This window comes from Gossypium hirsutum, chromosome A06, assembly GCF_007990345.1.
Source record: "Gossypium hirsutum isolate 1008001.06 chromosome A06, Gossypium_hirsutum_v2.1, whole genome shotgun sequence".
In the NCBI taxonomy this organism is placed as follows: Eukaryota; Viridiplantae; Streptophyta; class Magnoliopsida; order Malvales; family Malvaceae; genus Gossypium; species Gossypium hirsutum.
This window is the reverse complement of record NC_053429.1, coordinates 54,122,080-54,133,139: the sequence shown is the minus strand read 5'-3', so window position 1 is coordinate 54,133,139 and position 11,060 is coordinate 54,122,080. Positions and strand designations below refer to the sequence as shown.

The window sequence follows — 11,060 nt, the reverse complement described above, 5'->3', positions numbered from 1 at the left end:
CAAATTAACCATCCAATCGATAAAATTAGCTCACGAAATTTTCACACATATCAAATAACATGCTGTAAACATCGAAAATATTATTAAAATAATTTTTGACATCAAATTTGTGGTTCCAAAACCACTGTTCTGATTTAGCTAAAATCGAGCTGTTATAGTTTCAAATGCTCCAAACGGTGGGCCAATTCAATGGTATGCCCACGAAAGATCCACATCTCCACCTTCAATTATTTATGGAGGTAAGTGATTCATTCAAGATAGCTAGTGTGACTAAAGCCACACTAAGGTTGAAGTTGTTTCCGTACTCGTTGCAAGATCGAGCACGAGCATGGCTCAATTCATTGCCACCAAGTTCCATATCTACATCGCAAGAATTAGCAGAGAGATTATTCGTTAAGTATTTCCCACCTAGCAAAAACGCTAAGTTGAGGAATGAGATCACAACTTTCCAACAATTGGATGATGAGTCTTTGTATGAGGCTTGGTAGTGATTCAAGAGTTACTTTATAAGTGTCCTCATCATGGGATTCCTCATTGTATCCAATTGGAGATTTGATAATGGTATCAATGCACATACAAGATTGACGGTAGATGCTTCTGTGAATGGTGCAATTTTGTCTAAGTCTTATAATGAGGCTTATGAGATCATTAAGAGGATCGCAAGTAATAACTATCAATGGCCAACAAATCAAACAGCTTTATGAAGACGTGTAGTCAGAGTTCATGAAGTTGACGCCCTCACTTTGTTATCAGCTCAGGTATCGTCTATTTCCTCTATGTTAAAATAGTTTACCGCTAACAGTGCTAATAATTTTGTAGCTCAGCCATCGAGTCCCTTTGAAGTAGTTTCCTGTGTGTACTATGGAGAAGGTCATTCTTTTGAGAATTGTTCATCAAATTCCGAGTCAGTGTACTATGTAGGGAACCTACATCAAAATATGAGAGGACAGGGACCCCAGTCTAACTTATACAATCCTTTATGGTGTAATCATCCTAATTTTTCTTGAAGCAACCAAGGAATGGGATCGAACAACAACTTCTCGCAGCATAGACCCAACCAATCTCCTGGGTTTAATCAGCAAGCTCCAAGACTGCCTTAAGCTGAGGCATCAAACAGTTTGGAGAACTTGTTGAAAGCGTACATGGCAAAGAATGACGCATTGATCCAAAGCCAAGCAGCAACATTGAAAATTTTGGAAAACCAAATAGGTCAGTTAGCTACGGAGCTTCGTAATAGACCGCAAGAAACCTTGCCGAGCTATACTAAGAATCCAAGAAATTTGGGTAAATAACATATCAAGGCAGTGGCATTACGAAGTGGTAAAATTTTGGAACCCTAATTGATTGATGTCGAAGATAAGCTCTTTGAGAAGAATCAACTAGCTGTTGAAATTCCTACACCAAAAGAGTCAGAATCGGCAAAGACTGAGTAGGTAAATCCTAACTTAGTGAATTCAGATACTTTAACATCTTCTTTGGAGGCAGATTTACCGACTCGGAAGAGTTATCCGGTTCAACCGAAAGTGAAACACCCCTAACCCATATCTGTCACCGGACTAGGGTAAAGGAGTATTACCGAACATATCTGAACATCTAGCATTCATTACACAATCATCATAACACCATAGATCATACATCAATATCAAGTCCCTTATATTAGGTTAACGAGACCTTAAACATGCTTTAGAAAGGGGTCGGGATTAAACCAAGCAGATACAATTTTTCTCAGAAACTTAACAAAATTTTCAAAGTTTCACAAGTTACACGCCCGTGTGAATAGGCCGTGTGCCTCACATGGCTTTAGACACGCCCGTGTGTCTAAACCGTGGCAAAACAGGGCATACATACTGACTTAACCACACGGCCACAGGACATGCCAGTGTGCCTTGGCCGTAGTCAAAACTGACTTGGGTCACACAGCCGACCACATGCTCATGTGTCTAGCCCGTGTACCCTTCGAAATGGCCACACACCCCCATGTACTAAGGTTGTGTGCCTCGCATGGCCACCAGACATGCCCGTGTGTCTAGGCCGTGCTCGAGACTGACCTGAATAGCTAAATTAAAAGACACACGCCCATCTGTACAATTGTGTGAGGTGAAATTAGGCTTGGTTTAAACTACAATTTCCACCTAACTCAAGCACTCCAAAACCAAAACCAAAACATTTTAACATCATTTACATACATTCATAGGCAACCAAATCAACCAATTCATACATATTGCATAACATCCAAATACTATCAATTTCACTACTCAACTCTACTACCTAAATATACCAAAATCATTAAAACTCACATAAGTTTCAAAAGTATAATTTCATCATCTTATCACCTATTTCATACCACAAAACTTGCCAATTCAACATCCCATATTTAAACCATCACATGATCATTATAAACATCACATTTCTACTTATCAAACATACTAATTAAATCAACTTAAGAGGCCATACATACCATTATTTACAAGCCAAGTCTCATGGCTAATCACAACACAAAACATACCAAAATGACACTAGCCTATACATGCCATATACCAAATATACAACTCTCAAAATGGTACCAAAATAGATGTTCGATAGTGTGAATGAGTCGCTGATGATCCCCGGATCTGAGCTAGCTTTATAACATTGTAAAATAGAGAACATTTCACACAGTAAGCTTTAAAGCTTAGTAAGTTCGTACTAAATATAATCAACAATTTATATAATACCAAACATTATCTAATAAACACTTAGTAGTTTTCAAATCATTCATCATTTCTATTTCATCACAATAATATGATCATACTAATTCATCAAGCTTTGTATACACAATATCATCCACCACATAGGTTTCGTACATACCTGAACTTTCCTGTATTTATTCATTTTCATTCCCACCTCTTGTTCGAATACGTTAATTCTTTCCAAAGTCTTTCCATGCTTTAAGAATTTGCACACTTAGTGCTTTAATGGTTAGCCAAAGCTAGAACAATCCCGCACACTTAGAGCCATCTCAAATAACCGAAGCTATCTCGGTATCACACACTTAGTGCCTCATATAGCTAAAGCTATTCCATTTCGCACACTTAGTGTTATTTATAACCAAAACTATTTCAAATCGCACACTTAGTTCTGAACATAGTCGATTTATCATCTTACTCGAACCATAATCAAATATATATACAATTTATGCATTATCAAAGCATCAAAACATACTTGTAACATCATTTATCACGTACGAACTTACCTCGTACTCAGAATTGACGATTCGGATCGTTTACTCGATAATCTTCGATTTTCCTTGATCTAAATCTAAATTCCTCTTTTCTTGATCTATATGTATTCAAAATTAACCCTATTATTCAACAAATCATTCAATTCAATCCAAATACACATATTTAGGACATTTTAAAAATTAGTCATCACATTTTCACATTTTGACAATTTAGTCCATAATTCACAAAACCATAAAATACATAAAATCTCCTTTTACACATGTTAGGTCTAATGTTCATAGAGATCATATAAGCCCACATATTTTATTTATTTCACATTTTAGTCCCTCAATTTATAAATTTCACAATTTAGCCCATTTTACTCAAATTCAGCAAAAATTCAAAAACAAAACATGATAACCCAATACATATATTTCATTTACTAACATCAAAATTCATAAAATCATAGCTTCATCAATTACTCAACTCAAAATCATCAATAGTTTCATAAATTCAAACATGGGCTAGCCGAAACACTTAACAACGATCACAAAAAGGTAAAAATCATCAAAAACCGAATAAAACTCATACCTTAATTGATGCTTGAACTAGCCGAACCCTAACTATACCTTAATTGATGCTTGAACTAGCCGAACCCTAACTATCTCTTTTTCTTTTCTTTTTCCTTGTATTTTTGGTAATATGAGATGATAATAGCTTTGTTTCATGTTTTGTTTTCATTTAATCAACATTAATAAGCCATTTACATATTTAACCTTTTTATTTTCATTATAACTCCACTATCTCATGTCCATCTATGTCGTTTAATCATAACCATGGTCTATTTGTATTATAAGGACCTCTCATTTTAAGAGACATAGCAATTAAGCACTTTAGCAAATAGAACACATCTTTTACATTTTACGTGATTAAGTCATTTTTCAAAATTAAGCACACAATCGATCAAATTTTTATACGAAACTTTCATACATGCTTAACCACATTTTGTAAACAGAAAATAATATTTAAATATTTTTCTAACTCGTATTTGTGGTCCTGAAACCACTATTCTAACTGGGGTCTAAACCGGGCTATTACAGAAAGTTTCATCACCTCCATATCCACAAAGATTGCAGCAGCACAAGCAGACACAAGAGTGGAATTCAAGAAGTTTTTGGATGTTTTGAAGCAGTTACACACCATTATTCTGTTGGTGGAGGCTTGTGAACAGATGTCAAATTATGTGAAGTTTATGAGGGATAAACTATCCAAGAAGAAACGGTTGAGTGTGTATGAGATTGTTGCCTTGATGAAGGAGTGCAGTGCATTCTTGTAGAACAGACTGCCACTGAAATTAAAAGGCCCAAGAAGCTTTACTATACCTTGTAACATTGGTGAATCTTACTATGGTAAAGCTTTGTGTGACTTAGGAGTGAGTATCAACTTGATGCCTAAGTCTATTTTCAAGATGCTAGAGATAAGTGAAGTAAGACCTACAATTGTGACGCTTCAGCTAGCGGATCCATCTTTAGCATATCCCGAAGGAAGTATCAAGGATGTTTTGGTAAGAGTCGATAAATTTATTTTCTCTGCTGATTTCATTGTCTTAGATTTTGAAGCAGATAAGGAAGTGTCGATCATCCTTGGGAGACCTTTCTTAACCACAAGAAGAACATTAATTGATGTGCAAAAAGGTGAACTCACCATGCGAGTTCAAGACGATCAGGTAACCTTTAACATTCTTAAAGCGATGAAATTTCCCAATCCAGCAGAAGAGTGTTCAGTTATGGAAGAGATAGAAACCTTGGTTTCTATGGAAAGCAATTTTGAAGAAGATCCATTGGAGAAAGCCTTAGATCTTAACCCTTTTGAGGATGAAGAAGATGAAGAAAACATGGCCTTGATGCAAGCCAATCAGAGGAATTTTATTCAATCCACATGGTTTGAACCGTTAGAGTTAGAAGTAAGAGAAATTGTGCAACCCAAGTTGCCAATTAAAGAACCACCAAAACTTAAACTAAAGGTACTTCCTTCCCATTTGAAATACGTTTATTTAGGTGACTATTATACTTTGCCGATGATTATTTCAGCAGAACTAAAAAAAGATCAAGAGGAGCAACTAATTGCAATTCTAAAGAAATTAGAAAGTAATTGATTGGACCATAGCTGATATTCGAGGTATAAGCACTTCTTTTTGCATGCATAAAATTATTTTAGAAGAAGGTGAAAGAGCTCGAATTGATGGCTAAAGAAGGCTCAATCCTATTATGAAAGAAGTTATGAAAAAGGAAGTGTTCAAATGGTTAGATGCTGGAATCATCTATCCTATTTCAGATAGTTTGTGGGTAAGTCCGGTGCAGTGTGGGCAGAAGAAAGGTGGAATCACGATTGTTGAAAATGAGCGTAACGAGTTGATTCTAAAAAGAACTGTTACTGGTTGGAGAATTTGTAGTAATTACAGAAAATTGAATAAAGCCACTCGGAAGGAGCATCTTCCATTGCCTTTTATGGATCAGATGTTAGATCGACTGGCATGTAATGAATTCTATTGTTTTTTAGATGGCTATTTGGGATATAACCAAATAGTTGTAGCTCCAGAGGACCAACATAAAATAACCTTTACTTGTCCATATGGTACGTTTTCTTTCAGGTGAATGCCTTTTGGTTTATGCAATGCATCTGCAACATTTCAATGATGCATTATGGCAATATTCACTGATATGGTTGAAAATTTTGTTGAGGTTGTCATGGATGATTTTTCTATTTTTGGTAACACTTATGATATTTGTTTGAGTAATTTGGCTAAGGTATTGAAGAGATGTGAAGAAACGAATCTTGTCCTTAATTGGGAGAAATGCCATTTTATGGTTAAGGAAGGGATTGTCTTAGGGCATAAAATCTCAAAGAGAGGAATTCAAGTCGATAAAGCAAAAGTGGACGTAATTGAAAGATTTCTCGAAAATTTCTAAACCGTTGTGTTTGTTTTTAGAGAAAGATATAGTGTTTGATTTCAACAAAGCATGTTTGGAAGCTTTTGAATATCTAAAAAACTGTTAATCTCAGCCCCAATAATTGTTACACTTGATTGGAGCTAACCTTTTGAGTTGATGTACGATGCAAGTGATATGCTGTTGGAGTTGTGATAGGTCAAAGAAGAAACAAAGTGTTTCACCCTATTTACTCTGCAAGTAGAACTTTAACGGGATCCCAACTCAATTATACGGTAACTGAAAAGGAACTCTTTCCTATGGTTTTTGCTTTTGACAAATTTTGCTCATATCTTATAGGTACCAAAGTTACAGTATTTACTGACCATGCAGCCATTAACTCCTTGCTCATGAAGAAAAATGCAAAAACGAGGCTAATTCATTGGATACTATTACTCCAAGAATTTGACCTTGAGATCCAAGATAAGAAAGTTGCCAAAAATCAAATAGCTGAGCATCTGTTGAGGTTGGAACAAGACGAGGTAACTCGATCATGTGTGCCTATCAACGAGAATTTCCCAGATGAACACTTATTTGAGGTAAATTGAATTCATGAAACACCTTAGTTTGCTGATTTTTTCCAATTATCTTGCATGTGGAATAATTCCTCGAGAAATGAGATACCAACAAAGGAAAATATTCTTTCATGATTGTCGGTATTATTTTTGGGAGGATCTGTTTTTGTATAAATAGTGTACAGATAATATAATCCGAAAGTGTGTAGCTGAAAGTGAGATTGCTGAGATCTTATATCATTGCCATTCATCTCCAACTGAGGGACACTTTATTGGTTCATGTACTACAGCTAGGATTTTGCAAGAAGGTTTCTTTTGGCCTACACTATTTAAAGATGCTTATGCTTATATGAAGAACTGTGATAAATGCAAAAGGACCGGAAATATATCATGGAGGAATGAGATGCCCTTGACAAACATTTTGGAGATTGAATTGTTCGTCATATGGGGCATTGACTTCTTAGGCCCGTTTCCTTCTTCGTACCGGAACAAATACATCTTAGTTGTTGTGGACTATGTATCCAAATAGGTTGAAGCTGAAGCATACCTACAAATGACACTAAGGTAGTCATCCGATTCCTACATAAGTATGTGTTTACACAATTTGGGACACCAAGAGCTATTATTAGTGATGAAGGTTCTCACTTTGTGAACCAATGGCTTCAATGGATGATGTGAAGCACAAGATTGCTACTGCCTATCACCCTCAGTCTAATAGGCAAGTTGAAAGAGTGAACCATGAAATCAAAGGTATTCTTGAAAGGGTAGTACGCCCTAGCAGAAATGATTGGTCTCGAAGGCTAAATGATGCATTATGGGCCCATCGAACAACATTTAAGACACCGTTAGGAATGATTCCTTATCAGTTAGTCTTTGGAAAGGCATGTCATTTTCCATTAGAGTTGGAGAATATAGCTCACTGGGCTTTGAAGCAGTTGAACTTTGATCTTAAGCAAGCTGGTGAGAGAAAGACGTTACAACTTGGTGAGTTGGAAGAGCTGAGGTTGTTTTCATATGAGATTGCCAAAATGTGTAAAGAAAGATCAAAGAGATGGCATGATAGTTATATACAACCTTGCAAGTTTAAAGAAGGTCAGAAGGTTTTGTTGTTTAATTCAAGGCTGAAGTTATTTCCTGGGAAGCTTAAATCCCGATAGAATAGACCCTATACCATATATCGAGTTTATCCTTATAGAGCTATTGAATTATACGACAGTTACGGAGGTACGTTTAAAGTTGATGGTTAACGTCTCAAGCACTATTGGGATGGTGAAGTTGAGTGAGTTTAATCCTCGTTCAAATTAACAGACCCTTGATTTTTCATGAACTCATTTAGTAAATAAAAAAATAATTAGAACTTATTTTCTTAACTTATTACATTTAATTAATTTTGTCTAAGGAGATTGGAACTTAAGCGGGACCGCGTGGCCCCTCCAACCTTTCTTTGGAATTAATTTAATGTAATTTGTTAAGAAGAAAATTTCTAATTAAGATTTAAAATTTTTAAGTTTCATTGGTTTTGTTTAAATTTTAAATTTTTATGTTAATAAAAGGGGTCAAATTTGGCGCAAGTACTAATTAGTTTTTTTTTAATAAGTTTGTAGTCTGAGTTTGAGGCTCAAGACAGCAAAAAAGAAGGGGAAAATCCACACTTTGCCGCCACTTCCATTGCTTGCCGCCCAAGTAACCTTGATGTAGCTAAATTTTCACTACAAGTTTCCCTAATTCTTCCCTATATCAACCCCTCTCCATTCTGATAATTTTCATATCCCTCAAAGCAATTTGCTTAACCCCTAAAAAATCCCAAAATCTCTCTTTTTTACCGTCAACCTCATATCCCAAAAAAAACCCTAGTTCTCTTCCCTTTTTGCCAAAACCATCTACTGCCGCCGCAAGAAGATTGCTAAACGCCACCGTTGCTATCGCACGCCATCGTAGCCTCTGCATTATTCTTGCCGTCAAAAGATTTTTTTCGTAGAAGCATTTACCACTTTGTCGATTTCTTTTTTCCCCTTGTGCAGAAACTTTTCCAATTTTCAAGAAAAGATACCATGTCTCATAAAAGAACTAGATCTTCAAAGACTACTCCTGAAAACCCAATTTTTATTGATGAAAAAGTGAAAGAGAGATTTGATTCAATCTTCAAGATCAACCCATGATGCTAGAAAAAGGTTTTGACTTGAAGAGTAATGATTTGATGGTTGTTCCTATACCGATTAGAAAGAAGATCAATGGTCTCAAGTGGGAACGATTTTGTGATGCTCGTTCACTTCCCGATGATGAACTAGTTTGAGAATTCTATGTTAGTTTGACTACGCAAGATGCTACTGAAGTCATCATTCGAAAGAAAAAGGTACATCTTACTTCTAAGTCCATAAATGATTTGTTTAACTTACATGATGTTGAAGAAGATGACTACTACCCTATGATGAACAATATCAATTAGGATTTTCTTCAACAAATGCTTGATGTTGTAAAAAATCTGGGATCCCAATGGATTATAAGAAAGTACGGGAGCCATTCTTGTCGAAGGGAATACTTAAAACTAGTAGCAAAGGTATGGTTTTATTTTGTTTGCTACAGTTTTATGCCTATCTTACATAGTTCCACCATCTCGATGGAAGGGATGCTTTTGTTATATGCAATCTTGACTGAAAAGTCCAGTAATGTTGGGAAAATTATTCTCAAGGAGATTCATGATTGTGCTAAAAAGAAGGTAGGAAGTGCTTATTTCCCATCATTAATCACTTCACTTTGCTTAAGGGCCCGTGTTAAAACACAAGTAAATCTGAAGGGGCGATATGTTCAAGGATGCATTACAAATTATGATCTTGAAAGATTAGTAGAGAGGGTGCATGAGCTGAATTAAGGCGAGCAAGAAGAGCCAACTGAGCCAAATACCGAGGAGTCAACAGATGGAACTGAGACTAAAGCTAATTTAGTTATAGACACTGAAGAAGAGGAATCTGATAAGGAACCGAACAATTCTAAACCAGTTAAAGGTTCTGAAAACCCTGAACTAAGGGTTGAGCCAAAAGAAGAACCAGTTAGCCTAAGTGTTGAACCTAAACTACAACTCCTATGCCGACTTCTGTAAGTGCTTCAAAGAAATAAGAGTTGTCAATTTTGATGGATATGTGCAAGTTCATGCACAATCAACAAAAAACTTACTGGAAATATGAAAAAAATAGAGATGACTCAATTCAAAATACTTTTAAGAATATCTCTAATACTTTTGTTCCTGATTTCCCAGATGCTATTTTTGAGATATGGACGGAAGATAATGACAATGCGATAGGAGATGGAGCTGAAAAAGACAAGGGGAATGAGTCAGAAAAATAAAAGGGAGATTCTTGTCTTGTTATTTATTTAATTATTTTTACGTCCTTACGAATTTATTTATTTCATGATTAGGATTTAATTTCTACAGAATAAAACATAGTAAGCATGAATAAACGTAACACTTCTTTAGAAAGAAAAAGACTAAGTGATGTGGTAATGGGAATGAACTTGTCTAGGATTGGGTTACTAGGAAAGACTTGGTATTTAAGCAGTCTTAATGACTCACCACTCTTTCTTTACAACCCTACTTGGTGTTCAGTTTTCATTCATTACTTTGTTCTTGCAATAAGGACATTGCTTCTTTTTAAAGGGGGGTAAGGCAAATAAATTGCTCAATTTTTAAAATTTTCAAGTATGTTTCAATCATTTCTTTCATAAGTATGTTTAACAAATGAATGTTTAGAGATTTTTTTGTTAATGAGATAGTTTGTATGCAAATATGAATGATGATTTTATCTGAGTGAAAGTATGTTATCATGAAGAATGGAATGCTTGTATGATCTTAGCTTTAGTAATGCTTTCATGAAATTTCTCTTAAGATTAGACATGCATGAAGGTTTATATCTTTATAATTGACTTAGTAACTTTCTTGAAGCGAAATAGGGGACATAAAAATCTAAAATGATATAGGCACTATTTCTTTGGATCGTTTGAGCCTTTTCAAGCCAACCCTATGATATTAGATCCTTGAAAGTGTAATTTTGAGCTTAAAGGCCTGTTTATTGCAATGAACCTACATTATAAGCCACATTACCATATTTTAAAGTTATCCTAATTTTGTGCACCCATCTTAACTAAAGTTGTCTTAGTAATCAACATTTGAGGAAATTTTCAAAAAGATGTATGTGCTTATGCTTAAAAAAAAGCAAACAAAAGTTTGCTCAGTCTCCAAAAAGGAAAAATGTATGAGCTTGAGTTTCAAAATAAGTTTGGGGGTGTTCGAAAGGTTCACTTAAATAAAAAGGTTGTATTTCGAAAAAAACCAAGACAAAGTTAAAGGTTAAGATTTTTAAAAC

The 11,060-nt window shown here is 35.3% G+C and overlaps 1 non-coding gene across 1 annotated transcript; it reads right to left on the bottom strand.

Annotated features, from left to right (window-relative positions):
- Nucleotides 1-422: 422 nt before the first annotated feature.
- LOC121231364 (small nucleolar RNA R71) lies at nt 423-528 on the bottom strand. The gene has a single exon (XR_005929424.1). It is a non-coding gene; the product is annotated as a small nucleolar RNA R71 (small nucleolar RNA).
- Between the last annotated feature and the right edge of the window lie 10,532 nt (nt 529-11,060).